Below are 25,842 nucleotides of genomic sequence, written 5' to 3' on the forward strand. Positions count from 1 at the left end.
AAGGGTTACTCGTATAAACTTCAGAGAGGGCTCATTTGATTGAAAAGAATAAGTTCTAGTTCACTTTTAAAGAGTCAAAAGAGACCGAAGTTTAATCTAGTCCCCCACGTCTTTTTTCCCCTAACCCATCCGATAAAACTTTTAAGAAAGCAATTTTGTTAAAAATAGTTCAAACATCAGATAATAAGAACTCCAAGGTTGACACAAACTCATTTTCTCACTTTGATATTGTTACTTTGATATTAGTTTTGATACTTTGATAAATATTTGATTTTTTTTAAGTTTGATTTTGAAATAAGAAATTTTTAAAAACTTGAATTTTTTTGTAATCAAAAACGAACAAAAATTAATTAAAATAAACTTTCCAAAAAAAAGTTTTTCAAAGAAAAGTAAAGGTCATTTTAAACTTAAGCTCAGCAGATACAAATACCTTTTAAAATTCAAACTCAAAACAACCAGAAATTACTATTAAAGAATAAATGAAACCCAAAACGAACAGAAATTAAATATGCAATCATAGCAAAAACATACAACAAGTAATAATATAAATGAATAAATAGATCTTAAAGCGATTAATTGTGGTGACGCTTTCTAATTAAGTCAATTTGGAATTTAGTAAAATATAAAGACGCAAATACAAAAGTTTAGAAATACCAATTTTTAGTAAGATAAGGAACATATCCTGGTAGTTTTATGCTTAACAGGAAATTGAGAAATCACCACTTCCTAGCTATGTGCGTCAGTGGGTCCCGATCAGGTGTGGTTGAGGAAATGCATAAAAGATACATTTTATGGGAAGGGGCTGCCAGATACTAACTTCATGCCGGACTGACCTCTGGTCCGTTAACTTAGAAATACCTTGGAATATTGTCAGATTATTGTAAGTGTCTAAGTATCTTATTTTATCTTATGTTATTGTAGATTTCTGATACTTGTTGTCTCCCTGGGACCAATAGTCCCAGCGGAATATATATCTACTATCAAATCTTGTACTGATGTATGTTAACTGAATAAAAGTATTGTATTATAGGCAATCTCTCCACAATTTACATTTAGTTCCTCGAATATTTCCAATTGGTACGACTCATTAGTCAGGTCATAGCTTAAGGCCCGTTACCAAAGTTTAATTACCTTAGGACCATAGTTTATCTCCCCTATAAAGGGAGAAATAAAGTTATCAACTACAACACCGCCTAAATACCATAAAACCACTTTACCACATAATGCTTGGATTTAACATGAAAATCAAGCTTAAAACGAAAAAAAATATTTTCCTATTGAAGTATAAATGAAATTTAAAACGAACAGAAATTAAAGAAAAATCAATGCAAGCAAACATACAATAGATATTAATGTAAATTAATAAATAAATCTTAAAACGAGTGAAACTTAAATTGAATATGCAAATCAAGCTTGAATAGAAACAAAATCCCTACAAACAAGAGTTTGGGTATGACCTTCTTCTCTCACTGTAAAAGTCTAAAACCTACTGCGTCATTGGTGCTTCACTGAAAACCAATTTTATGAGGAATATTTTCTTTTGTACTAATATTGAAATGACGAATATTGAAAATAAACATTAAAATTATAGTAACATTTTGTACTGATGAGCTTTCAGCAATTAATATCATTATACATCAAGTATTTACTTTAATTTACTAGCTCTTTTTAAAGTTATTAAAGACGAATATAGTTTCACTACAAACAATTGTTTGGATACTGCCTCCTTTCCTAACTGTAAATAAAAACCAAAAGCCAACTGCGTCATTGACACTTAACTGAAAACAAATTATATAACAAATATTTTCTTTTCCAGTTCTTAAAGCATTGATAATAAAAGTAAAATTACAATGAAATAAATATTTGAACTATGGATCTTTCAACATTTAACATCATTATACATCAAATATTCAATTTGATGTTGTTTATACTTTCCAAGACAGTTCAAGATGCATATAGTGAGAGAAGGAGAGAAGGAGGTCATACCAAACTCTTGTTTGTAGTGATTGATTTTCTATTCAAGCTTGATTTGCATATTCAATTTAAGTTTTACTCGTTTTAAGATTTATTAATTAATTTACATTAATATCTATTACATGTTATCTTGCATTGATTGTTTATTTAATTAATTAAAATAACTTTTTCCACAAAATAAGCTTTTGAAAGAAAAGTAAAGAACTCCATTAAAAAAATGAGCAGAACAAAAATCAAATAATCTACCAAGCGTGAAACTTCCACAAATCATCATCGATAAATAAATGAAACCCAGAACAAACAGAAATTACAATAAATAACCGAGTCAAACTCAAAACGAGCAGAAATTAACATAAGTTAATTATGAAGATCGTATGAACCTCGTATGACCCCCCTTCCATATACACCCCTGCATGCAAGATATACAATTGAGAACCATGTTCTGTAAATAAGTCGTTTTGTTCTTCCCAAGGCCAGAACAAAATTTGCACTTTACTGAAAAAAATATAAATTTTTATACTTTTATAACTTTAATAAAACAAATAATGTTAAAACTTTGATTACTAAACATCAGTATATATATATTAAACTGACAATGCACATTCATTGCACATTCAATTTCATATCGAATGAGCCCTTTTTGAAGTTTTTACGACATCGCGTTCGATAAAAACCTTATATGCCCCAAGGGCATACATTATAACCCTTGCCCTGGGGACTGTGGGGGAGTTGCCATCCTCAAAAACCTAATTTCCAAAGCTAAAGCTTAAAATTTTGATTGGATGTGTTTGGGGAAAATGTGGGCGTTAGGGGACGTTTACTTGCCCTCCAATCACTTTGACTTTTAAAAACGGCACTATTCACTTCAATTTCCAATCGAATGAGCCTTTTCTGAAGTTTCTACGACAACGCTTGCTATACGTTTTGATTGGATGTGTTTGGGGAAAAGGTGGGCGTGAGAGGGGGTTCCTCAAATCACTTTCGACTACTACAAAGGGCATTAGACCTTTGAATTCAAATCGAATGAGCCCTTTTTGAATTTTCTACGACAAAGATTTCAATAAAAACTTATATTCCCCCAGGGCATAATTTATAACCGTTGCCCTGAAGACTGTGGGGGGAGTGCCTTGCTCAAAGGTATAATTTCCAGAACTTTAAACTGCGCGGAACAAAAAGGCTATCTCAAATTTCAATTGGATGAGTTTGGGGAAATGTTGGGCGTGGAAGGGGTGTTAGTTGCCTTCCAATCACTTTCGACTATTAAAAAGGGCTCTAGCCATTTCAATTTCCAATCGAATGTGCCCTTTTTGAAGTTTCTACGACAACGCGTTCAATAAAAACCTTATAAGCCCCCAGGGCATAACTTACAACCCTTGCACTGAGGGCTGCGGGGGTGTCATCATCAAAGACCTAAATTCCAGAATTTTCGATTACGTTGAACAAAATGACTATCTTAAAATTGTGATTGGATGTGTTTGGGGAAAAGGTGAGCGTGAGAGGGGGGTTAGTTACCTTCCAATCACTTTCGGCTATTAAAAAGGGCTCTATCCCTTTGAATTTCCAATCGAATGAGCCTTTTTAAAGTTTCTACGACAATGTCTTCTATAAAAAACCTTATATATACCCCCAGGGCGTAACTTACAACCCTTGCCCTGAAGGCTCTGGGGGAGTTTGCTCCTCAAAAACATAATTTCTATCTGGAAATCAACTACGCTGAAAAAAATGGCAAAAATCTCAAATGAAAAAATCTCAAAATTTTGATCGGATGTGTTTCGGGAAATGGTGGGCGTGGAAGGGGTGTTAGTCGCCTTCCAATCACTTTCGACTATTAAAAGAGGTACAAGCTACTCCAATTTCCAATTGAATGAGCCCTTTATGAAGTTTCTACGACAACATCTTCGATACGAAGTGCCCTGCTCTAAAGGAGAAAAATAATAAATAATACATTGTGCTAACATCGTTCTTATATGCCCCCACAATGTCTTCTATAAAACCTTATATATACCCCCAGGGCGTAACTTACAACCCTTGCCCTGAAGCCTCTGGGGGAGTTTGCTCCTCAAAAGCATAATTTATATCTGGAAATCAACTACGCTGAACAAAATGGTAAAAATCTCAAAATTTTGATCGGATGTGTTTCGGGAAATGGTGGGCGTGGAAGGGGTGTTAGTCGCCTTCCAATCACTTTTGACTATTAAAAGAGGCCCAAGCTACTCCAATTTCCAATTGAATGAGCCCTTTGTGAAGTTTCTACGACAACATCTTCGATACGAAGTGCCCTGCTCTAAAGGAAAAAAATGATAAATAATACATTGTGCCAACATCGTTCTTATATGCCCCTACGGCACAACTTAAAACCCTTGCCTTGAGAGTTATGGGGGAGTGTCCTCCTCAAAAATATATTTTCTAACTGGAAATCAACTACGCTGAACAAAAGGGCTATCCCAAAATTTTGATTGGATGTGTTTGGGGAAATGATGGGTGTGTGTGTGTGTGGGGGGGGGGGGGGGTTTGTTGCCCACCAATCACTTTCGACAATAAAAAAGGGCACTAGCCACTTCAATTTCCAATCAAATTAGCCCTTTTCGAAGTTTCTACGACAAGCCCTTCGATACAAAGTACCCTGATCAAGTTTTTACGACAAATATTTCAATAAAAACCTTATGTACCCCCAGGGCATAACTTATAACCCTTGCCCTGGCCAATATGGGGGGACTTCCCTGCTCAAAGGTATAAGTTCCTGAACTTTGAAGTGCGTTGAACAAAATGGCTATCTCAAAATTTTTATTGGATGTGTTTGGGGAAATGGTGGGCATGGAAGGGGTGTTAGTTGCCTTCCAATCACTTTCAACTATTAAAAAGGGCACTAGCCATTTCAATTTTCAATCAAATGAGCCCTTTTTGAAGTTTCTATGACAACGCGTTCTATAAAAACCTTATATGCCCCCAGGGCATAACTCAAAACCCTTGCCCTGAAGGCTGTGCGGGGGGGGGGGGTTGTCATCCTCATAGATCTAATTTCCAGAACTTAAAATTACGTTAAACAAAATGGCTATATCAAAATTTTGATTGGATGTGTTTGGGGGAATGATGGGTGTGTGTGTGTGTGGGGGGGGGGGCTATTTGGCCTCCAATCACTTTCGACTATAAAAAAGGGCACAAGCCACTCCGATTTCCGATTGAATGAGCGCTTTTCGAAGTTTCTACGACAACTTCTTCGATACAAAGTGCCCTGCTCTGAAGGAAAAAATTTAAAAATAACACATTGTATCAACATCTTTCTTATGTGCCCCCAGGGCAAAACTTAAAACCCTTGCCCTGAGGGTGGTGGGGGAGTGTCCTGCTTTAAAAATTTCACCGTAGCTGCTAGAACTGAAAATGAGTTGATGACTATATTGAAACAAGGTATTTCTTCGATTGAAAAGTGGATGCGAGTAAATAAATTGAAACTGAATCATAATAAGTCGAATTTTTTGATATATGGTAGAATTACTGGACATTATCCATAGATTAATAGGATAGAAGTAGGGCACCATACTATTGTGAGATCTACTAGTACTAGATACCTTGGTGTTATAATTGATGAAAGCCTTAGTTTTAAAGACCATATTGCATCTGTTAACAGCAAATTGTCTCGTAATATTGGTATTATGCGTAAACTTAGGTATCTCTTTCCGTGTGTAATTCTGAGAATGTTGTATTTTTCTATGGTTCACCCATATCTCATTTACTGTTGTATGGTTTGGTCGAAAACATTCGTAACTCACCTCCATCCGCTCTGCGTAACACAGAATTTGGCAATTAGAGTTCTTTATGGTAATCAAATTGACCTATCTGTATCGGTGAGGCATCTTTACCGCGAGTATAAAATTCTACCGTTAGCAGGAATATGTGTATTCTATAATGCTCTGTTTATGTTTAAATATTTAGCTTCGGAGTTACCATCATGTTTTTCAGGAATGTTTAGTCTTGCGTCTACTATTCACGATAATTTGACGCGATCTTCTCAGTTGGTGAGAAGACAAGCTATGGTCACGTCTAGGTCTAGGGTTTCACTACGCCATTTTGCTCTGTTAGTTTGGGAGACTTTGCCAGAGGAGTTGAGGAATGTTGGGGGCTTGCAGGAATTTCGTAAATCGCTAAAGAACCATTGTTTTGATGTGTATATTTTGAATGGATTATTCCACGCCACTTAAGTTTTGTTTTTGAGGAGGGTTTAGTTGCAGCTGAATATGATTATAATTATTATAATTTTGTTGGGTGTTGTTTGGAGGTTCGTTGGTTTTCGGGTCCGGCAAGTTGAGCTCTAATTATGTTTTTTTTTTTTTTTTTTTTTTTTCCCTTTTTTTTCTTTTTTTTTCTTGGTTTTTTGATTTATTAGGTGGGTTTTCTCCCGCACAAGCATTGCTTCAGGGAATCGATGATGTATATATTTTTTTTTTAAATAAAACCAATGTTACTTAAAAAAAAAAAAAACATAATTTCTATCTGGAAATCAACTACGCTGAACAAAATAGCTATCTCAAAATTTTGATTGGATATGTTTCGAGAAATGGTGGGCATGGAAGGGGGGTTAGTTGCCCTCCAATCACTTTTAACTATCAAAAATGGCACAAGCCACTCCAATTTCCAGTTGAATGAGCCCTTTTCGACAACTTCTTCGATACGAAATGCCCTGGTCTAAAGCAAAAAAATAACATATTGTGCCAACATCGTTCTTATATGCTCCCAGGGCATAACTTAAAACCCTTGCCCTGAGGGATGTGGGGGAGTGACCTCCTCAAACACATATTTTCTATCTGGAAATCAACTACACTGAACAAAATGGCTATCTCAAAATTTTATTTGGATGTGTTTCGGAAAATGGTAGGCGTGGAAGGGGTGTTAGTTGCCTTAAAATCACGTTTGGCTATTAAAAAGGGCACAAGCCACTCCAATTTCCAATTGAATGAGCCCTTTTTGAAGTTTTTACGACAACTTCTTCGATACGAAGTGCCCTGGTCTAAAGGAAAAAAAAAATAATAAGTAATACATTGTGCCAGCAACGTTTTTATATGCCCACGGTGCATAACGTAAAACCCTTGAAGGTTTCGAAGTTTCTACGACAACTCCTTCGATACGAAAAAAAAAAGAAAATACATTGTGCCAACATAGTTCTTTACGTTTCGTAGGGCACAAGCCCTTCTAATTTCCAATCGAATGAGCCCTTTTTGAAGTTTCTACAACATCACTATCTATAAAAACCAAATATGCCCCCAGGGCATAACTTACAACCCTTGCCCCGAGGACTCTGAGGGGGTTATCATCCTCAAAGACCTAATTTCTAAAACTTTTAACTGCTTTGAAAAAATGGCTATCTAAAAATTTCGATTAATTGTGTTTGGAGAAATGGTGGGTGTGAGAGGGGGCTTAGTTGTCCTCCAATAACTTTTAAATATTAAAAAGGGCACAAGGCACTCCGATTTTCAATTGAATGAGCACTTTTCGAAGTTTCTACGACAACTTCTTCGACACGAAGTGCCCTGGTCTAAAGGAAAATAATAACAAATAACACATTGTGCCAACATCGTTCTTATATGCCCCCAGGGCATAACTTAAAGCCCTTGCCCTGGGGGTTGTAGGGGAGTGACCTCCTCAAAAACATATTTTCTATCTGGAAATCAACTACACTGAACAAAATAGCTATCTCAAAATTTTTATTGGATGTGTTTCGGGAAATGGTGGGCGTGGAAGGGGTGTTAGTCGCCAACCAATCACTTTCGACTATTAAAAAGGGCGCAAGCCACTCCAATTTCCAATTGAATGAGAGTTTTTTGAAGCTTCTACGACAACTTCTTCGATACGAAGTGCCCTGGTATAAAGGAAAAAAATAATAAATAATATATTGTGCCAACATCGTTCTTATATGCCCCCGGGGCATAACTTGAATCCCTTTCCCTGAGATTTGTGGGAGAGTGACCTCCTCAAAAACATATTTTTATCCGGATATCAACCACGCTGAACAAAATGGCTATCTCAAAATTTTGATTGGATGTATTTGGGGAAATGGTGGGCGTGGAAGGGGTGTTAGCTGCCTTCCAATCACTTTCTACTATTAATCACTTTCTTCTTTTTCCATACCAGGAAACTTCGTATCGAAGGAGTTGTTGTAGAAACTTCAAAAATGGCTCATTCGATTTGAAATTTAAAATACAATGTGCCAACATCGTTCGTTACGTTTTGTATGGCACAAGCCCTCATAATTTCCAATCGAATGAGCCCTGACTAAAGTTTCTTCAGCAGCGTTATCTATAAAAACCTTTTTTACTGCCAAGGCATAACTTACAACCCTTTTCTCGAGGGCTCTGAGGGGGTTATCATCCTCAAAGACCTAATTTATAAAACTCTTAGCTACTTTGAAGAAATGGCTATCTAAAAATTTTGATTAGTGGTGTCAGGGGAAAAGGTGGGTGTGAGAGGGGGTTTAGTTGCCCTCCAATCACTTTCGGCAATTAAAAACGGCACTAGCTATTTGAATTTCCAATCGAATGAGCCCTTTTTCAAGTTTCTACGACATAGCTTTCAATAAAAACCTTATATGCCCCCAGGACATAACTTACAACCCTTACCCTGAGGGCTACGATGTAGTGTTATCCTCTTAGATATAGTTTCCGTACCTTTCAACTACTTTGAACAAAATCGCTATCTCAAAATTTTGATTGGATGTGTTTGGGTAAATGGTGGGCGTGGATGGGGTTTTAGTTGCCTTTATATCACTTTCGACTATTAGAAAGAGCACTAGCCATTTCAATTTCCAATTAGATGAGCCCTTTTTGAAGTTTCTACGACAATGCTTTCTTTGAAAACCTTATTTGCCCCCAGGGCTTAACTTATAACCCTTGCCCTGAGGGCTCTTGGGGGGGGGGGTTCATCCTCAAAGACCTAGTTTCCAAAAAAATACCATTGTGCCAACATAGTTCTTTACTTAGGCACCGCGGTTGCGCTGCCTATGGGCAATTTAAATTTCCAATCAAATGAGCCCTTTTTGAAATTGTTACAACAACTTTCTATATAAGCCTTATAGGCCCCCAGGGTATTATCCTAAAAGACATAATTTCCAGAACTTTCAACAACGTTGAGCACAATGGATATCTCAAAATTTTGATTGGATGTGTTTGGGGGAATGGTAGACGCGGGGGGGGCTGGTTGTCCTTCAATGACTTTCGACTATTAAAAAGGGCACTAGCCACTCCAATTTCAAATCGAATGAGCCCTTTCCGAAGTTTCTACGACAACTCCTTCGATACGAAGTATTGAATATGTTATATATTATATAAAATAGTACTGATTAAACAAATTGATCCCTTTGCCAGAAATCCTTGTTGTTTAAAATTTACTGTATTTTGTTTCATTTTGCATGCAATTTAATTGCTCTTTTTATTTGAGAGTTTTTTCTTAAAAGTATTCAAAATAAACTTACTCCTACCTTGGCTCCATTCTCCTCATACCCAGATTAATTTTTTTTAAACAACATTTTTCTTAGGGAAGTAAAGAGCGAAGTTGGAAGCTAAAACGAACTAAAATTATTACTTCACGGTCTCTCTAGCATATATTTACAAAACCAGTACAAATAAACTAACTGATAATATTTTCCTATCTGTATATGATTATAGAAAACTCGCACTTTGCTGAAAACAAAAAATCCAAGTACAAAAAGAATATAGATCTACGAGTCAAAAGTGAGCACGTAGCGTCACAACAACAAACTAATCTATAACCCTTTTCATGGTTTTACACCCGCTGTGTTTATACCTTCAGTATAAAATTAAGATTATTGTAAAAACTTATTATAGCTGGTCTCACCAATTATAACACCAATAGTGAGTTATATGTAATTTCCAATTGTAAAAAAAACATGCTTTAGTATTACACAAAAGGAAATCCGGTTGTTCCTTTATATACAATGGAGAATTTCCAGTTACGACTCAAATTTTAAGGCTAATTTATATTCCTAATACTATCAAGATGGCTTCACTTTGAACTTGTCTACAGAAGTATCATGAAATGTCCCTTAAACGCCTTATTTTCATACTGTAAAGTGTCCATAAATAGTTTACTTTTAATATAGCAAACCCTATGTTGTTTTGTGTTTTCAGTAAAGCGCTACTTTTCTAGAATCCAAGAAACATAGGGAAGCATCATCAGTTGGTTTATTTGTACTAGTTTTATTGATATATGTTAGATAGACCGTGAAGTAACAATTTTTGTTCGTTTTAAGTTCTAACTTCGCTCTTTACTTTCCTGAGAAAAATTTGTTTTTCTTTTAAATTAATATTGTTAAGCATTGTAGTTAAGCCTACTGTGGAGGTTTCAAGCTCTTATTTGCAAAAATGTGAAGTTTTGTATTTTTTTTTCTTTTCAGAAGAAAGATAAAAATGCGGGTTTATTTATTCTCTTATGGAGTAGTTCTAAAAACAATGTCGCGATATTACTACAAGAATGTAAATGTTTTTTTAATTAGTTCCAACTGCAGTATCACCTAGATCAATCGACAAGATCATTCATATAATCGACAAGATAATTAGTGATACCTTTGACCAGTACCAGACAGTTCCACAGGAACTTATTTCTGGTACTTCTCAGTCTCAGCCTGTATTATCTGTGGACTTCCATAATGGGACAACTCTTCTACAATTCCCTCTAATTTCATATTATCAAATTTTTTCCTTAACCTCTATATTACCCTACTATGATAACTCCGCCCCTAAAAACACGAAAAGTGAGTTAAAATAAATAAAAATGTAAACATATATACGATAGGACATTCTGAATATATTTCAGAATCTAGATAGAATTTTTATTCAATATTTTTATTGCTCATACTTTTTTTCTTGGTTTATCTTGACATTGGGGGTGGGCATTACATTTGAGTTAAAATAAATAAAAGTATATAGACACATACATTATAGGACATTCTGGCTGTATTTCAGAATGTAGGTAGAATATTTCTGCAATATTTGTATTTGTAATACTTTTACTGTTGGTCTATCTTGCACTTGGGACGGGGCGAGGGTAATACGTTTAGTACCCTGACAAAGGTTGTTTATTATCCAATTTTATTTTTTCTAGTTCCAATTTTTTTGTAAATGATAATTAAAAAAAATTGTAGTAAGCACAATTAGAAAAAAATTTCGAACACAATATTCACACCAGGAAAACTATTTATTCAGTAATAAAACAATTCAGAAAACAATTTATTTCCGTTCAAATTGTTTTTATTCAGTTTTCTTAAAAGCAAAATGTTGTGCATTGTCAAAGCACGAAATTTTCTTTCTATTTTACCTTTATTGTCCTAGAAAAAATATATAAGAAAATCAGACTTAAAAAGAAGAGTTTAATCGGAGGTTTCAATAATTACAATATAAAATTCACAGTTGCAGCATTCATAAAGTGAGGTAAGTTTTCTATGTATTTTTGACTTGTATTGTGCAGTCATATGGAGTCTGGTCGATCTTCTTTCACAATCATGTATCCGGTAAAGCCAAGTTTTGTGAACTGGGGAAATCTGTTCTTTATTTTCTTCACTTGACCGCCTAAAATAAAAAAAGAATTGTTTCATTTATAATTAAGGAAAGGCTAGGTTAGTATAGATTATATAAATTCAATCTGCAGCCAGTGTCTATTTACTTATTAATACAAAAACTGGTTACTCCAACGCCTGCTTTAAAAAATCAAGGGACACTACAGAATAAAAACACTGACTATTAAAAAAACGACTTATTTACAGAACATGGTTCTCCATTGTATATCTTGCATGCAGGGGTGTATATGGAAGGGGGGTCATACGAGGTTTGACCCCCTCCTCCCAAAATTGTTTTTTAGCTCGTAAGAACGTACAAAAGTGCAGGGAACAATTTTTTTTTAACTTCCTCCTCTGAACAAAAATGCTGTATGCACTTTTGCTTGCATGTGATGTCTTTTGGTATAATCATTTCTTTCACCTTCCCTCTCTTAGAAGATTCAAAATGAAACAATAAATCCTGAATTTTGTGATGTTCAGAAAATTGACTTTTTTGGTCTACAATTTTGATTTCTAAACCTCAACCTTCTCCTTCCGAGCTAAATTTTATCACTCACCACCCCCCTTTAGAAGTTTTCATGTTTGTGTTTACGCAGCACATCAAACTATTAGGCATAAAATCGCAAATGAGGGCGTGCATTCTCTAAAAATCTTACTTTAATGATCTAGAAATTAAGTCTAAAAGCTTTAAAGTACATATTGAGTGCAACAGACCAAAAGAATCAAAAAAAGGAACAAACAAAGGAGAAAATAAAGGCTAAGACTCTAAAAGATTAGCTTAAAGAGGAAGAGATTATTACACGAGAAAACTGTTAAAAGGAGAGACAAGAATGAACTGGTCCTTCACTATACATCAGCTTCTTGTGATCAAAACCAAGTGAAACGGAAAAATAGTGGCAAACATTTCGGCTGGACACCCTCTAATCCATGTTTGATGCATGGAAAAAATAAAAATAAAAAATCCAATGACAAAATAGGCGGATAATAATTTATAATTCAAAAAGTTAAAGGCCAGGCGTATTTGGCTGATGAATCGAACCTCTTAGATGTAAAATTGACAAGGTCCATGCAAAAATTTGTATTTAGCGTAAAGAGGTAAGGAGTAGTGTACAAAAAAGCTGCTAAAAGAAGAGACAAAAATGAACTAGTCAATCATTACGGATCAGCTTTTTGTGACCAAAACGTCAGAGCCCAGTGAAATGGAGAAATAGTGGCAAGTATTTTGGCTGGACACTCCCTAATCCGTGTTTGGCATAAAAGAAATGAAGAGAAAAAAGCTAGGGACAGAACAGGTAGATAATAACCTATGATTCAAAAAGTTCAAAGCGAAGTATTTTTGATGTTAAATCGAACCTCTTAAATGCGAAATTGACGAGGTCCAAGTTTTGAATTTGTATTAAGCAATTGAGCGCTAGAATAACCAAATGACATAACATTCACGAGTTTTTGAGTGTACAAACGGGATAGTCAATCTAGGCACTATTAAGGGTATTTGGCTACCTTTTCTGTATTTAAGCAGGTTTTCTTATACTTATAACTTTTGAAGAGTAGCTTTTTCCGTATCAAGGGCCTAGTAACTAGATGCACTATCCCGTTTGTACACTACAAAGGAAAATCTCTCAATGGTTCTTGGCTAATCCCCTTCCCCTGAGGAAAAATTCCCTCCGCATACAATTACCCCCCAACAAACTCGAGAAAGTAGTTTTCAGCAAAGTGCTAGTTTTTCAGAATTTTTCAAGTATAGTGAAATATGGCCAACCAAGCAGCAATAATTTTCCCCTTTTTTAGTTTGTTTTTTACTTTCATCAAAAAGAATATTTTTAGATTAGTTTTGTACGTGTAGGTTTTAAAAATATTGACAACTAACAATTTTTTCAACTTAGGCAATGAAATTTCACGATTTTTTTTCTAAAATTGGGCAACAAATGTAGAATTAACTTGCATTTCTGTCATTTTGCTTTGCGAAAGACATTTTGGGCTATCTTCGAAGGGCTATCTCAAAATTTTGATTGGATGTTTTTGGGGGAATGATCGGCGTGGGGGGCTAATTGCCCTCCAATCACTTTCGACTATTAAAAAGGGTTCTAGCCCTTCGAATTTCCAATCGAATGAGCCTGTCTTGAAGTTTCTACGGCAACGCCTTCTGTAAAAATCATATATACCCCCAGGGCATAAAGTAAAACCCTTGCCCTGAGGGTTGTGGGGGAGTGTCCTCCTCAAAAACATGCTTTCTATCTGGAAGTCAACTACGCTGAACAAAATGGCTATCTCAATATTTTGATTGGGTGTGTTTGGGGGAATGATGGGCGTGGGGGAGTGCTAGTTGCCCCCCAATCACTTTCGACTATCAAAAAGAGCACTAGCCACTCCAATTCCCAATCGAATCAGCCCTTTTCGAAGTTTCTACGACAACTCCTTCGATACGAAGTGCCCGGATGAAAAAAAAAACACATTGTGCCCACATCGTTCTTTACTTAGGCAGCGCTAGCGCGCCGCCTATGATAAGATAATGGTAAATACTTGGAACAGATTCTTAATTTTTTGGGGGGGAGGGGGGGGCTGCAATATACAAGAATATATTTATAATCCTAATTTTTTTATTCCTAATAAGAGGTACTTTCTAGCAGGTTTGAGAAAGGTTTTATTTTCTATTGTGCCTTCGTTTGGGCGAATATATTTGTATTGAGCGTGTATAATGAAAACTAAGATAAAAATAGCTCATTTGTTATTGGATAAATATTTTTAATGAGATTTTTGTTTCTCTTTTTAATGAAAAAAACTGTTTTTTTTTTCTGGAATTAAAAGCGGGTGTGGAATGTGAGGTAAACCTCCGTGAGGTCCAGGACCGGTAAACCGCCATGCACCAAAGAAGCCTTAGGGAAAGAAGCTCAGAATTAAGGAAGTTTTTTACATTACCTTTCCGTGCTTCCAGAATTCATAATCTAAAACTATAGGAAAACACACTGCTGATCTACTGACTGACTACGTTGCTGCTCATCTACTGACTGACATAATTGATAATGTACTTCTTTAAATTTATTTTAAATTTTAATCCTTAGGGATGTTAATTTAGGGTGAAGATAAATCCATTATTTGGACAACCCGTACTAATTAATCTTTTCAATATACAAATTCTTGAAAATACTTTTTCAATTCTGTTTTTACGTTATCTCTGTTTTAACTAGGTCAACTGGATTGTCAAATAATTGTACTGAAAGATAGATGAAAGATAAGAAGTTAATGTACTGAGCATAATAAGGGGTTCCGAAAAGAAACTAAATCATCACTGTCATGTCTATGGGTCGTATCTAACATGGTTACACTTCTGATGTAATTTCTCAAAATCATTTGCTTAGCTGTTTTAAAAGGGAGAACTAACAGCGTAACTGATGATTAGCAAGGCAACTGAGATCATATGAAGTGAATATAAATGGCTCTTTTTATACACACTTTAGAATATCCTTACCTTTCTTCGGTAAAGAGGCATCTCTGTCAAATCACTTTTCGTTGCTCCTGGTAGAACCCCAAACAAACTTTCTGGTTTGTTCAAGTAGCATCATCCTCCAGTACCTTATATTTGTTGTTATTTTTTATGAATAGCATACCCTCTAAAGCGACGCTTTTTTTATATGCTACTGGTTGATTTTGTTTTTGCCATTTGAAAATAAATTATCACTAATAAAATTACTTCTGTATTGTAAGCTACAAATGCATATAGATATGACCCTTGGAGAATGGCGTTTTCTTGGGAAAGAAGTCACAATCAGAAGAAAAATTTATTTTTAGGCCACTCTTTTGAACTTCGTGGGGAACCAAACTCAGGAGGTGAGAACATCCCCCCATCCTGTGTTCCAATGTGTTTAGCTGTACTTAAAAATGCCAGCGTTTACCTTGCCACAATATCATTTCATGGCTATTCCTTGTAATCTTGAAAATTGGAACTGATATGCTGTTGGAAGGACAATAATCCTCACGCAGCTGAGTCTGCTCAGAGATTGGAAGGCAACCCCATCCCCCAGTACTGATCAAATTTTTTATATTATTTTTTTCTTAAAAAAAACTCTTCAAAAGATCCAATAAATACACATCCGAGGATGACAGAACCCCTCGCAGCTCCCTGGGCAAGGGCTATAGATTATGTAATTTGCCTATTTTTTTATATAGGATTTTGTTGAAAGGGGGCAATGTTTGATCCTAGACGCGTCCAAAAAGGCTATGGGTATTAAGGAGAAATCTTAGGGAAGGTTAAACTAATTCAAAAAACTATATGCATCTAGGTTATATAAAGGGAGTATCTGCATTATCTTTGGAACGGCTAAGGGTATTAACTTGAAACTTTCTGGACTACTACTGCTGCTTGCGACTGCTACTACTTGTGACTGGATGCAACTACTTGCGAGTGTGACTGGACCACTTTTGACTGCAGAAGATGCTTAAATCATCAGCATAATCTAATCCCAGGAACGTGTGTTTTTTCCTTTTTGATTCCGTGTCCTCCCTTCGCCTTTCCTGTGCTCCGTAAGACAGCGCTGCAACAAATTCTCGACTTTCGTCATTTCGCGCCAAAAACCCACAAAGTTGGCCTGACCAGAGCCAAATAATGTCAAGCGGAGATTCTGAGATAGGCAGTTACTTTAGAACTGTTGAACAACTATTTTCTAAAGCATAAAGTATTAAAGTCCATACCGTCACTCAATGGTGTTTTGTCCCTAGACATATATACATTCCATGAAAAATGACTAGTCGTCATATAGAATTTGTATTACTGAACGGATGAATATTATTAGAACATATTAATAACATCTATACAGTGTGGCAGATTTCGCACGCCAGCTATAGGGGAGGGGGTGCTGACAGCCTCCAAAATTACATATGTGAAACTTATTTTTCCAAATTTTCTTTGGAGACCCTTAGGATCAGTATGGATACAGAGGAATGTCCCCGCAGGAACAATAATTATTGTTTCAAGTTTAAATGTCACTCTTTGCTTCCATTTGAAGAACTGTCTTTCATTTGAACGTGTGTTATATCCATGCCATCACAGACAAGTATTTAAGTACTTAGACTTACATACACAAATTTACCTGTTTACGAAATAATCCTTATTTAATTTGTTTTAATAACACCATTTATTTACTCTTCTTTGCGGTTTTGTATTTTTTTTTTAATTCCATATAGCTGAAAGAAATCTACACATTAAACCTTCGAAAAATATCGATATTTTCTATGTAATTTTCCAATATCCTAAAGTTCTTACCGCCCTCCTACAGTGGTAGGCTTGTGTCCTAGCTTTTTATGCCAAGACACTTGTCTGGCCAAATATTCCTCTGAATGTACACGGATGGTATTCTGGCGAGACAAGCATTCGAATGGTGTTTTACAATCAAAGCTTTGTTGAACGCTGAGTTTTACGATCTTAGCCACGTATTTCTGGATTCTAGAATTTTGAGGCATCCACTAAATTTAAAAAATACCTTTTTGGGGTTGTTGAATAGAAAATAAGATTTTAAAAAATATCCGCTCCCCCCTAGATTTTGAAAAAAAAACATTTTTCCTCAACAAAAAAGAAAACAAATCCTTTCCCATACAGTTTAATGAATTGGCACCCCTGACAGAACTGTGGGATCAAACCCACAGAGGTGGGGTGGGCACCGAAGGGTAAAACTGGAATACTTTTTCTAGTGTCATACAACAACTATTTTTGCTTGTCGCGGCAGTTGTAGTCGCTAGATCAAACAATTTAATCTAATTTATCAAAAAACCTATTGAATCAAAAAAAAAATTATCAGGCAGCTCGTCAATGTTTCTTTTCTACAACAGCAACAACTCTGTAAATTCATGATTATATTTTTCCTTTGAGTAACAACAACAGCAGTGGAAGAGGCAATCGTATATAAACATATAAAGTGTTACAACTGTGACTAAAATTATATTTTTAAGGAACTGAAAAAGATTACCTGTTGTAATAAGTCTCTCTGTGTCAGTCTAGAAATCCTCCAACTTCTAAACCATTCATATCTAAATCGTCCATATTTACATATTTAATATGCTAAAGTTACATATTACAATTTCTTTATACACTATTTTTGTACCCCCTCCCCCTCCAACAAAAATCCTGGATACGCTCTTGTCATCGGTTATCCATGGGTAGGCCTAATACATTCTGAATGATTTGCCAAAATACGCTACTATTCCCTACTCAAAAGCAAGGTTGTCATGCGCTCATGTTCTGTTTAAACCAGAGTTTATAGAATTATCCAGTAAGTTTATCGCAGATCATTTCTGGTCTTCGTTCTCGGTGCGAACAAAAAGCTCCTCCCACTTATTTCTTCACTTATGGATCAGTGTGTTTGCGTCTATCAATGAGAAATGGTTACGAAGTGTATTATTCGTAATAGCGGGTTTCCACTTATTTCCGATTTTTTCACGTCTGACTTATCTACCCGTGAAAAGATCTGATGCCGCTTATGTTTATATCTGCAAAAACGTTCTCCGGAGCACTCGCACCCCGGTCCGGGTTTTCATAATGGGTGAGATAGGGAATGATCATACTGGATAATTATATAAACTGTGGTTTAAACGCTAAGTTTGTCTAGCTCTTAAAACTGAGTTACTAGGTTCCCTGCACTGTACATAAATAATATATACAGTGGTATTATATTTATATACAGTGGTTCCCTGCAACTAAAACAAATCAGTAGATAATAGAAAATGGTAGTCAAATTTTATCTCAAATTAGCTGTAACAACAACAGATGATTCGCAATTAAAACATTCATAAAGGATTCGAAATATTCGTCGTTTTGTATCGGGTTTGGTGTACGCTGCAATGTACGGCTTCGGTTGCTGTCCTCTACACTTGTGGCTGTGGAAATGACTTTGTTGTTCATTAGTTGATGATGCTAAACCACTTTCGCTAGAAAGAAACATGTTGTGAATCATCTCACCTTGTACATACACAGATTTTGTATTATAATAAAGGGATCAGCGAAAGAACTTTATTATTAAGCTTATATTATATAAAGCTTATCTTATATTAAATACGTAACCTAACCTAACCTAGGTACCTTTCCCCTCCTAAACCCCAAAAAACAACAGTTTAAATATTGTAAACGCAATTAGAAAACACGCTTTGTAATCAATTTAGATAGCAAATACCCGTTTGAAGCGTTTACATGTCTGGTTTCCTTGTACAGTCTATAGCGCTGTGTTAGGTATAATGCACCAGTGCCGGTATATCATAATGAAATATGCCATATAATGAAAATATAATACTTTCGTAACAAAATTATGGAATCTACAACAGAGAATTGTGGAAGGCAGCCCCCCCCCCCCGCCACCCAAAACGCATTATATTAAATACCTAACCGGCTCTATGCATTAAATTTTTAATTAAAATGTACCTTCGTAGATATCGTTTTTCTCGGTCAGGCTAAACTGATTATCAAGAACAAAGTGTGGTCGCTATAACATGTAAGTACCGTACAATTTATTCAGCTAGGACATATATAAGTTGATAATTAAATAATTTTGATTGTTGGACTTGTATCCTTATACTATGTTACTAAAAATTTACTTATCCATTTTCTGTTTCATTCAGCCGTAGAACATTGGGAGAGTTTTCATTTGAAAGGAAATTCAATGTTGCAGACCCGTCTTTAAGTAACGGAAGAGATTCTGTCACGGTAAAGTGCTGATTTCTGCTATTTTTTCGGAACAGAACAACAATTATGGCCACTTTGGACCGAAAGGCCATTCAGCGAAGATTCGAATATTATCAACTGCTTTAGAACTATAGGAAAGCTATTGAAGTGATTTACCCGTTTCAAGGCTACACTGCTGCGCAGTATCATATTCTTCCTATGAGTTTTTATCGTACAATGTCCATACAAAAAAAACAGTTGGCCTTTTCCATCGCTAACGGTTATATTTTATTGCATAATTGTACAACATTAATGGAGGGGTAGGGTCAGTGGATCATTTCTGTGGGAGAGGGGTTGCCTGAAGCGTCAAAAGTGAATCTTTGGGCTCAAAATTTTCCAGCCTTTGGAGAGTCGTCTTGAATGGTACACACGACTACTTACACTTTAGTGTATACAGAGGGGAAATGACAGCCTCACTTGAGAAGAAGGGGCAGAGCCCTGAATTCTATTTAGAACGGAGAGAAACTAAACGAAAAGGTCCTTTTTTTCTTCAAATGAAACTAGAAAACGACGTTGAAATTGAAAACGGACCGAAACTTTTCTAGTTATTACGGAGCTGCCACCCCTCTAAGCTATCCACTCTTTGCGTCAAAGTTGGCTTATGCTTTATTCATATTATAATTGGTATATCATAAGTTTGAAACTTTTGGGTGAAGAACTTTGAGGAGGGGCAGTAGCAGCAACGTTTAAGCAAAAGATTTGTGCAACTCTTGTGAATAGTAAGGTGTGACAAAGTTACCCTGTTCCCCTTAATTAAAAGAAGTGGTTCAAAGGAAAGCGAGATCAAAATGTTCAAGTTTTGTGCCATAGATAATAAGGCAATTAGTTACAGAAAGACAAATACGGGAAAACAAAATCAGTAGCCTGTAGGCTGACTTACCATTTTTCCATGTCCGAAATCTTAATGATGCGAAATCGGTCTTCACTTAGGTATAACCTATTGTAAGGGTCAGTTATGAATGACAAATTTGCATGCTTGGTTTCTTTTTATAGCAGATTGACTTCCATATTTTTAATATTGTGTCAATCTAAAAGGCTTATTATTCTTCTAATTACTTACTGCATACCTAATTTTAATATACGTAAATTTTGTTGGTCAAAGTCCTTAATTGATAGCAATAAATTTGAATAGAATATTTATTCAGGTGACATTTGATTATGCCATCAGGGCCCCTCATGTTTCTAACAGGGGGTATGTCGGTGGCTAATCTTATAATGGCCACAGTAATTTTTTGGGGGGGGGGATTATAAAAATTGAAAACTAGGAAACTCCTTGCTTCTCTAGTTTTTTGCTCCTGTCAGCTCCTGACTAGGTTTTGATAAACACCTTTTTTTGGTCATTTCGTTGAATAAGGCACTTTTTTCATTTAAAAAAATGAGGGAAACAACAGAAAGCGTACTTTATGAGAATGTGTAAAATTGTAAGGAATTTTGTATGGGAAAATGTAAAATTTCTTTTTATAGCAGATTGACTTCCATATTTTTGATATTGTGTCAATCTAAAAGGCTTATTTTTCTTCTAATTAATTACTGCATAACTAATTTTAATATATGTAAATTTAGTTGGTCAAAGCCCTTAATTGATAGCAATAAATTTGAATAGAATATTTATTCAGGTAACATTTGATTATGTCATCAGGGCCCCTCATGTTTCTAATAGGGGGTATGTCGGTGGCTAACTTTATAATGGCCACAGTAAATTTTTTTTGGGGGGGGGGGATTATAAAAACGGAAAACTAGGAAACTCCTTGCTTCTCTAGTTTTTTGCTCCTGACTAGGTTTTGATAAACACCTTTTTTTGGTCATTTCATTGGAAAAGGCACTTTTTTCATTTAAAAAAATGGGGGAAACAACAGAAACCAATTATTCATATATACCAACCCCTTTTTTTTACAAATTCTATCATCTATGTATTCATTGAATAAAAGTTTTGTGAAAGTTGTTAGGAAGAGAATATCTCTGCCATTTTTCTGGAAAAAGGGCTTGCGCCAAGGAAGCACTCTTTCACCAAAATTATTTGCTATGTTTATTAATGATATTGTTCCTTATTTCCGACAAAGATGGGCACCAATTCTCAAACTTGGAAATCTGAATGTGTCAATGCTACTATTTGCTGACGACATTATTTTACTGACAAAGACAAATAATGATTTACAAACTCTCTTGAGTCTCCTTAAAAAATATTTACAAGAGAAGAAGCTGGAGGTGAATGTCACGAAATCCCAAGTCATGATTTTTAGCAAAAAACTCTTGGAATCAGCACCACAATTTTTATTGAATGGAAAAATGCTGGAAGTGGTGAAAAAGGCCAAATACTTAGGTTTCCTCCTTTGTCAAAATGGACGAGTCATATTACAACAATGGCACAGAAAGGAAGAAATGCATTATTTGGTATATACAGAAGCACACTAACAGCAGAAATAAGTGAGCTAAGCCTCCACAAACATATATTTAATACTAAAATTATGGCTATCCTACATTACGGATCAGAAATATGGGGGTATCAGCCGGCAAAGCAACTAGAAACCCTTCAACTTCAAAATTATAAACGAGTTTTTGGCCTACACAATACAACACATACGTTAGTTTTAAAAGGTGATCTTGGTATATTTAACCTGAAATTGAAAAGATATACCCAAATCATAAAATTTTTGTTAAGACTTCTAGAACTTCCCCAGACTAGACTGGCCCGAGCAGCATATAAAGATCTTCTCCTTCTGTGTAACAAAACATCATGGTCACCCCAAATCAAAAGGATATTAGATGAGAATGGATTTTCAATTTCGTGGGAGAAGGGAAAAGGGCCAGAAGATCATGAAAAGTTCTTCATGGAATTTAGTGCAAGACTTGAAGACCAAGAAGTGCAACTATGGCAAGCAGCTGTTGACAAATCTCCGAGTCTTACTTTGTTTAGAGAAATAAAAGAGAATTTTGGACAGGAGTTTTATTTTAAGCTGGGATTTTCCATTAATTATCTGAGGATTTGGATTCAGATTCGAGCTAATTGTCTTCCAATTTATGGTAAGGTTGTAAGGAAAAAGAGGGAAGGTCCGGAGGCCGGGTGTAGTTGCTTGAGATGTGGGGAAAATGATTATGGGTTGGGCCATTTCCTCCTCCTGTGTAAGCAACTCTCTCATTTAAGGGGATTAATTATCATTGTGGCAGTAGGAAATTTTGTATTGATGGGAAGGATGTCAAATGAAGTGTAATTTTTCTTTAGTATTTGTCTCTTTGTATATGGCTTTAGTTGGCTTTTTAAATACAGATTATTATTATTATACCTGGATATGGGCTGGGGGAAATGAAATTTTGCAAAATATCACTATCAAAGAGTACTTTGTCAAGTAATAGTAACAGAAAATTGCAACAGTAGAGATGCATTTCCGTAGTCAAGGAACAAATTAGACTATGATAATTGGAAAAAAATAATAAAGTTCTTTCGCTGATCCCTTTATTATAATACAAAATCTATGTATGTAAAAGGTGAGATGATTCACAACATGTTTCTTTCTAGCGCAAGTGGTTTAGCATCATCAACTAATGAACAACAAAGTCATTTCCACAGCCACAAGTGTAAAGGACAGCAACCCAAGGGGTGTATCCCATTTGAGCGCTTTCCCATTTGAGCGCCATGGCGCGCAAATGGGAATTTCCTATTTGCGCGCCGTATTTTAATTAGTTCAGTTGTGTCCCATTTGAGCGCCAGATAATTAGGTCAGGTGACCTAATTGCGTAAGCGATTGCACAACCGTTTACCCACAAAATGCAATAGGATTTAGTGTGGGAGCATATTTTTTTACCCTCTTATAACAAGTATTTAATGATGCCAGGAACAATATTTCTGGTTAGTATTAATAAGTCAGTTTGACAATGAAGAGCTCCAAGAATAAACAACTGCTAGAACACGACGGTTTCGTCTACAGATTCGATAAGCCGATTTCTGGAGGAAGAAAGAAGAGCTGGAGATGCATGAAGAAGGGATGTCTCGGGCGGTTACACACTGATTCCAGCGACGGCTCACCAGTTTCAGTTGGTACGCACGACCACAGCGCTGATCCTCTGCAGACCCAGCAGTACAAATTCCGGTCAGACCTTCGAAGCGAGTTAGCCCGTACTACTCGTCCGATTCCCGCTATCTACGACGGCCAGGTCGCAAGTGCTGCTGCCAGTGGGCTGAGTGCTTTGCCTCAGTTACCCTATAAGCACGTGAAGTCGTCCATGTACAGATCACGAAACAAGCTGATTAAACCAGATGCTGAAAAGTAAATACAAACCTTTATAATGTTTTGTTTTTTCCCAAAATTTTTTATTTTGATGGAATTTTCTGAAATTCCAAAAGAAGATACATATAAGGCTTAGAAGCAGTTCAAAACAATCGAACTGTGATTCAACTCATAGTCTGGAGGAAAGGTGTGGAATTATCTACCAAAGGGGGCTGTCATAGCATAATCTAAGTCGATAGACAACCCCCCCCCCCCCCTATTTATAATTTTGCAGCGTACGAACGCATTCTGGCCTCTTCGAGAGAGAAGACCCCCCTGCATTGTCATTTTTTTACTGCAGGGAGGTTTGCCAGTCCTGCCTCATATTCCACACCAGCTTTTAATTCCAGAAAGAGGACTGTTTTTCCATTAAAAAGAGAAAAAAAAAACTCCAGTTAAAAATATCTATCCAATAACAAATGAGCTATTTTCATCTTAAGGGCTAGGCACACGTAGCTGATTTCAGGAACCGATTTCAGCAAGAGTGTATTCCACGTCGAGTGATTCTAATTAGCGGGGCTTAGTGACGGTTTTTCGGTGATTAATCATCATTAATTACGTTCTAGACAAGGAATGTACTAGGGCTTAAGAGCTTTAGGCATGTAATTAATCTTATTTAATGATTATCGTAAATTAATCGTAATTAATGATTGTTAACCACTAAGCGCCTTTTAGCATCATTAATTATAATGACTCGACGTGGAATATACCCTTGCTGAAATCGGTTCCCGAAATCAGCTACGTGTGCCTATCCCTTTAGTCTTTATTATACACGCTTAATAAAAATATATTCGCCCAAACGAAGGCACAATAGAAAATAAAACCTTTCTCAAACCTGACAGAAAGTACCTCTTACTAGGAATAAAAAAATTAGGATTAAAAATTTTTTATTTTATATTGCAGCCCCCCCCCCCCCTCCCCCCACAAAAAATTACTAATCCTTTCCCAGTAGTTACCATCATCTTATTAATATCATAAGCTGATATTAATGAAACCAACCCATAATCATTAATATCATAACGTGAGAAATGGCTTGGGCCGCAAATGCCCAATATATCCGCTTGTAATACTGTGTATACGTTCTAAATTATAAACCTTCATTTTGTATGGACTGTTTATATGTTTAGGGACTAATGAGCCACCGTTACCTCTGAAACAGGGTGGCTATGTATAAGTAGTTCTAAACTGAATGGCTGTCTCAGATTGTCCAGATAGCATTTTCGCCCTAGTCGAGCCAAAATGTGTTTCGCAAAGCAAAATGAAAGAAATCGCCACTGTTCTGCGAGATGAAAGTTAATTCTACATTTGTTGCCCAATTTTAGAAAAAAAATCGTGAAGTTTCATTGCCTAAGTTGAAAAAAGTTATAAGTATAAGAAAACCTGCATAAATACAGAAAAGAGTGGGCAAATACCCTTAATAGTAACTAGATTGACTATCCCGTTTGTACACTCAAAAACTCGTGAATGTTCTGTCATTTGGTTATTCTAGCGCTCAAATGTTAAATACTAATTCAAAACTTGAACCCCGTCAAATTCACATTTAAGAGGTTCGATTTAACAATCAAAAATACTTGGCTTTGAACTTTTTGAATCATAGGTTATTATCTACCTGTTCTGTCCCTAGCCTTTTTCTCTTCATTTCTTCTATACCAAACACGGATTAGAGAGTGTCCAGCCAAAATACTTGCCACTATTTCTCCATTTCACTGGGCTCTGACATTTTGGTTACATGAAGCTGATCCGTAGTGATTGACTAGTTCATTTTTGTCTCTTCTTTTAGCAGCTTTTTTGTACACTATTCCTTACCTCTTTACGCTAAATACAAATTTTTGCTTGGACCTTGTCAATTTCACATCTAAGAGGTTCGATTCAGCAGCCAAATACGCTTGGCCTTTAACTTTTTGAATTATAAATTGTTATCCGCCCGTTTTGTCCCTGGCTTTTTTCTCTTCATTTTTTTTCCATTCACCAAACATGGATTAGAGGGTGTCCAGCCGAAATCCTTGCCACTATTTTTCCATTTCACTTGGTTTTGAACTTTTTGGTCACAAGAAGCTGATGTATAGTGAAGGACTAGTTCATTCTTGTCTCTCCTTTTAACAGTTTTCTCGTGTAATAATCTCTTCCTCTTTAAGCTAATCTTTTAGAGTCTTAGCCTTTATTTTCTCCTTTGTTTGTTCCTTTTTTTGATTCTTTTGGTCTGTTGCACTCAATATGTACTTTAAAGCTTTTAGACTTAATTTCTAGATCATTAAAGTAAGATTTTTAGAGAATGCACGCCCTCATTTGCGATTTTATGCCTAATAGTTTGATGTGCTGCGTAAACACAAACATGAAAACTTAGC

General features: G+C 35.8%; 1 long non-coding RNA gene across 1 annotated transcript; it reads right to left on the minus strand.

The window, feature by feature from the left end:
• Window positions 1-18,243: 18,243 nt before the first annotated feature.
• On the minus strand, window positions 18,244-20,154 carry LOC148941310 (uncharacterized). Its single transcript, XR_016143294.1, has 2 exons — window positions 20,116-20,154; window positions 18,244-18,448 (listed from the first exon to the last, which is right to left on the minus strand). It is a non-coding gene; the product is annotated as an uncharacterized LOC148941310 (long non-coding RNA).
• Between the last annotated feature and the right edge of the window lie 5,688 nt (window positions 20,155-25,842).

The sequence above is a fragment of the Artemia sp. Qi Xiang Cuo genome, chromosome 18 (assembly GCF_049724085.1).
Source record: "Artemia sp. Qi Xiang Cuo chromosome 18, ASM4972408v1, whole genome shotgun sequence".
NCBI classification, from domain to species: Eukaryota; Metazoa; Arthropoda; class Branchiopoda; order Anostraca; family Artemiidae; genus Artemia; species Artemia sp. Qi Xiang Cuo.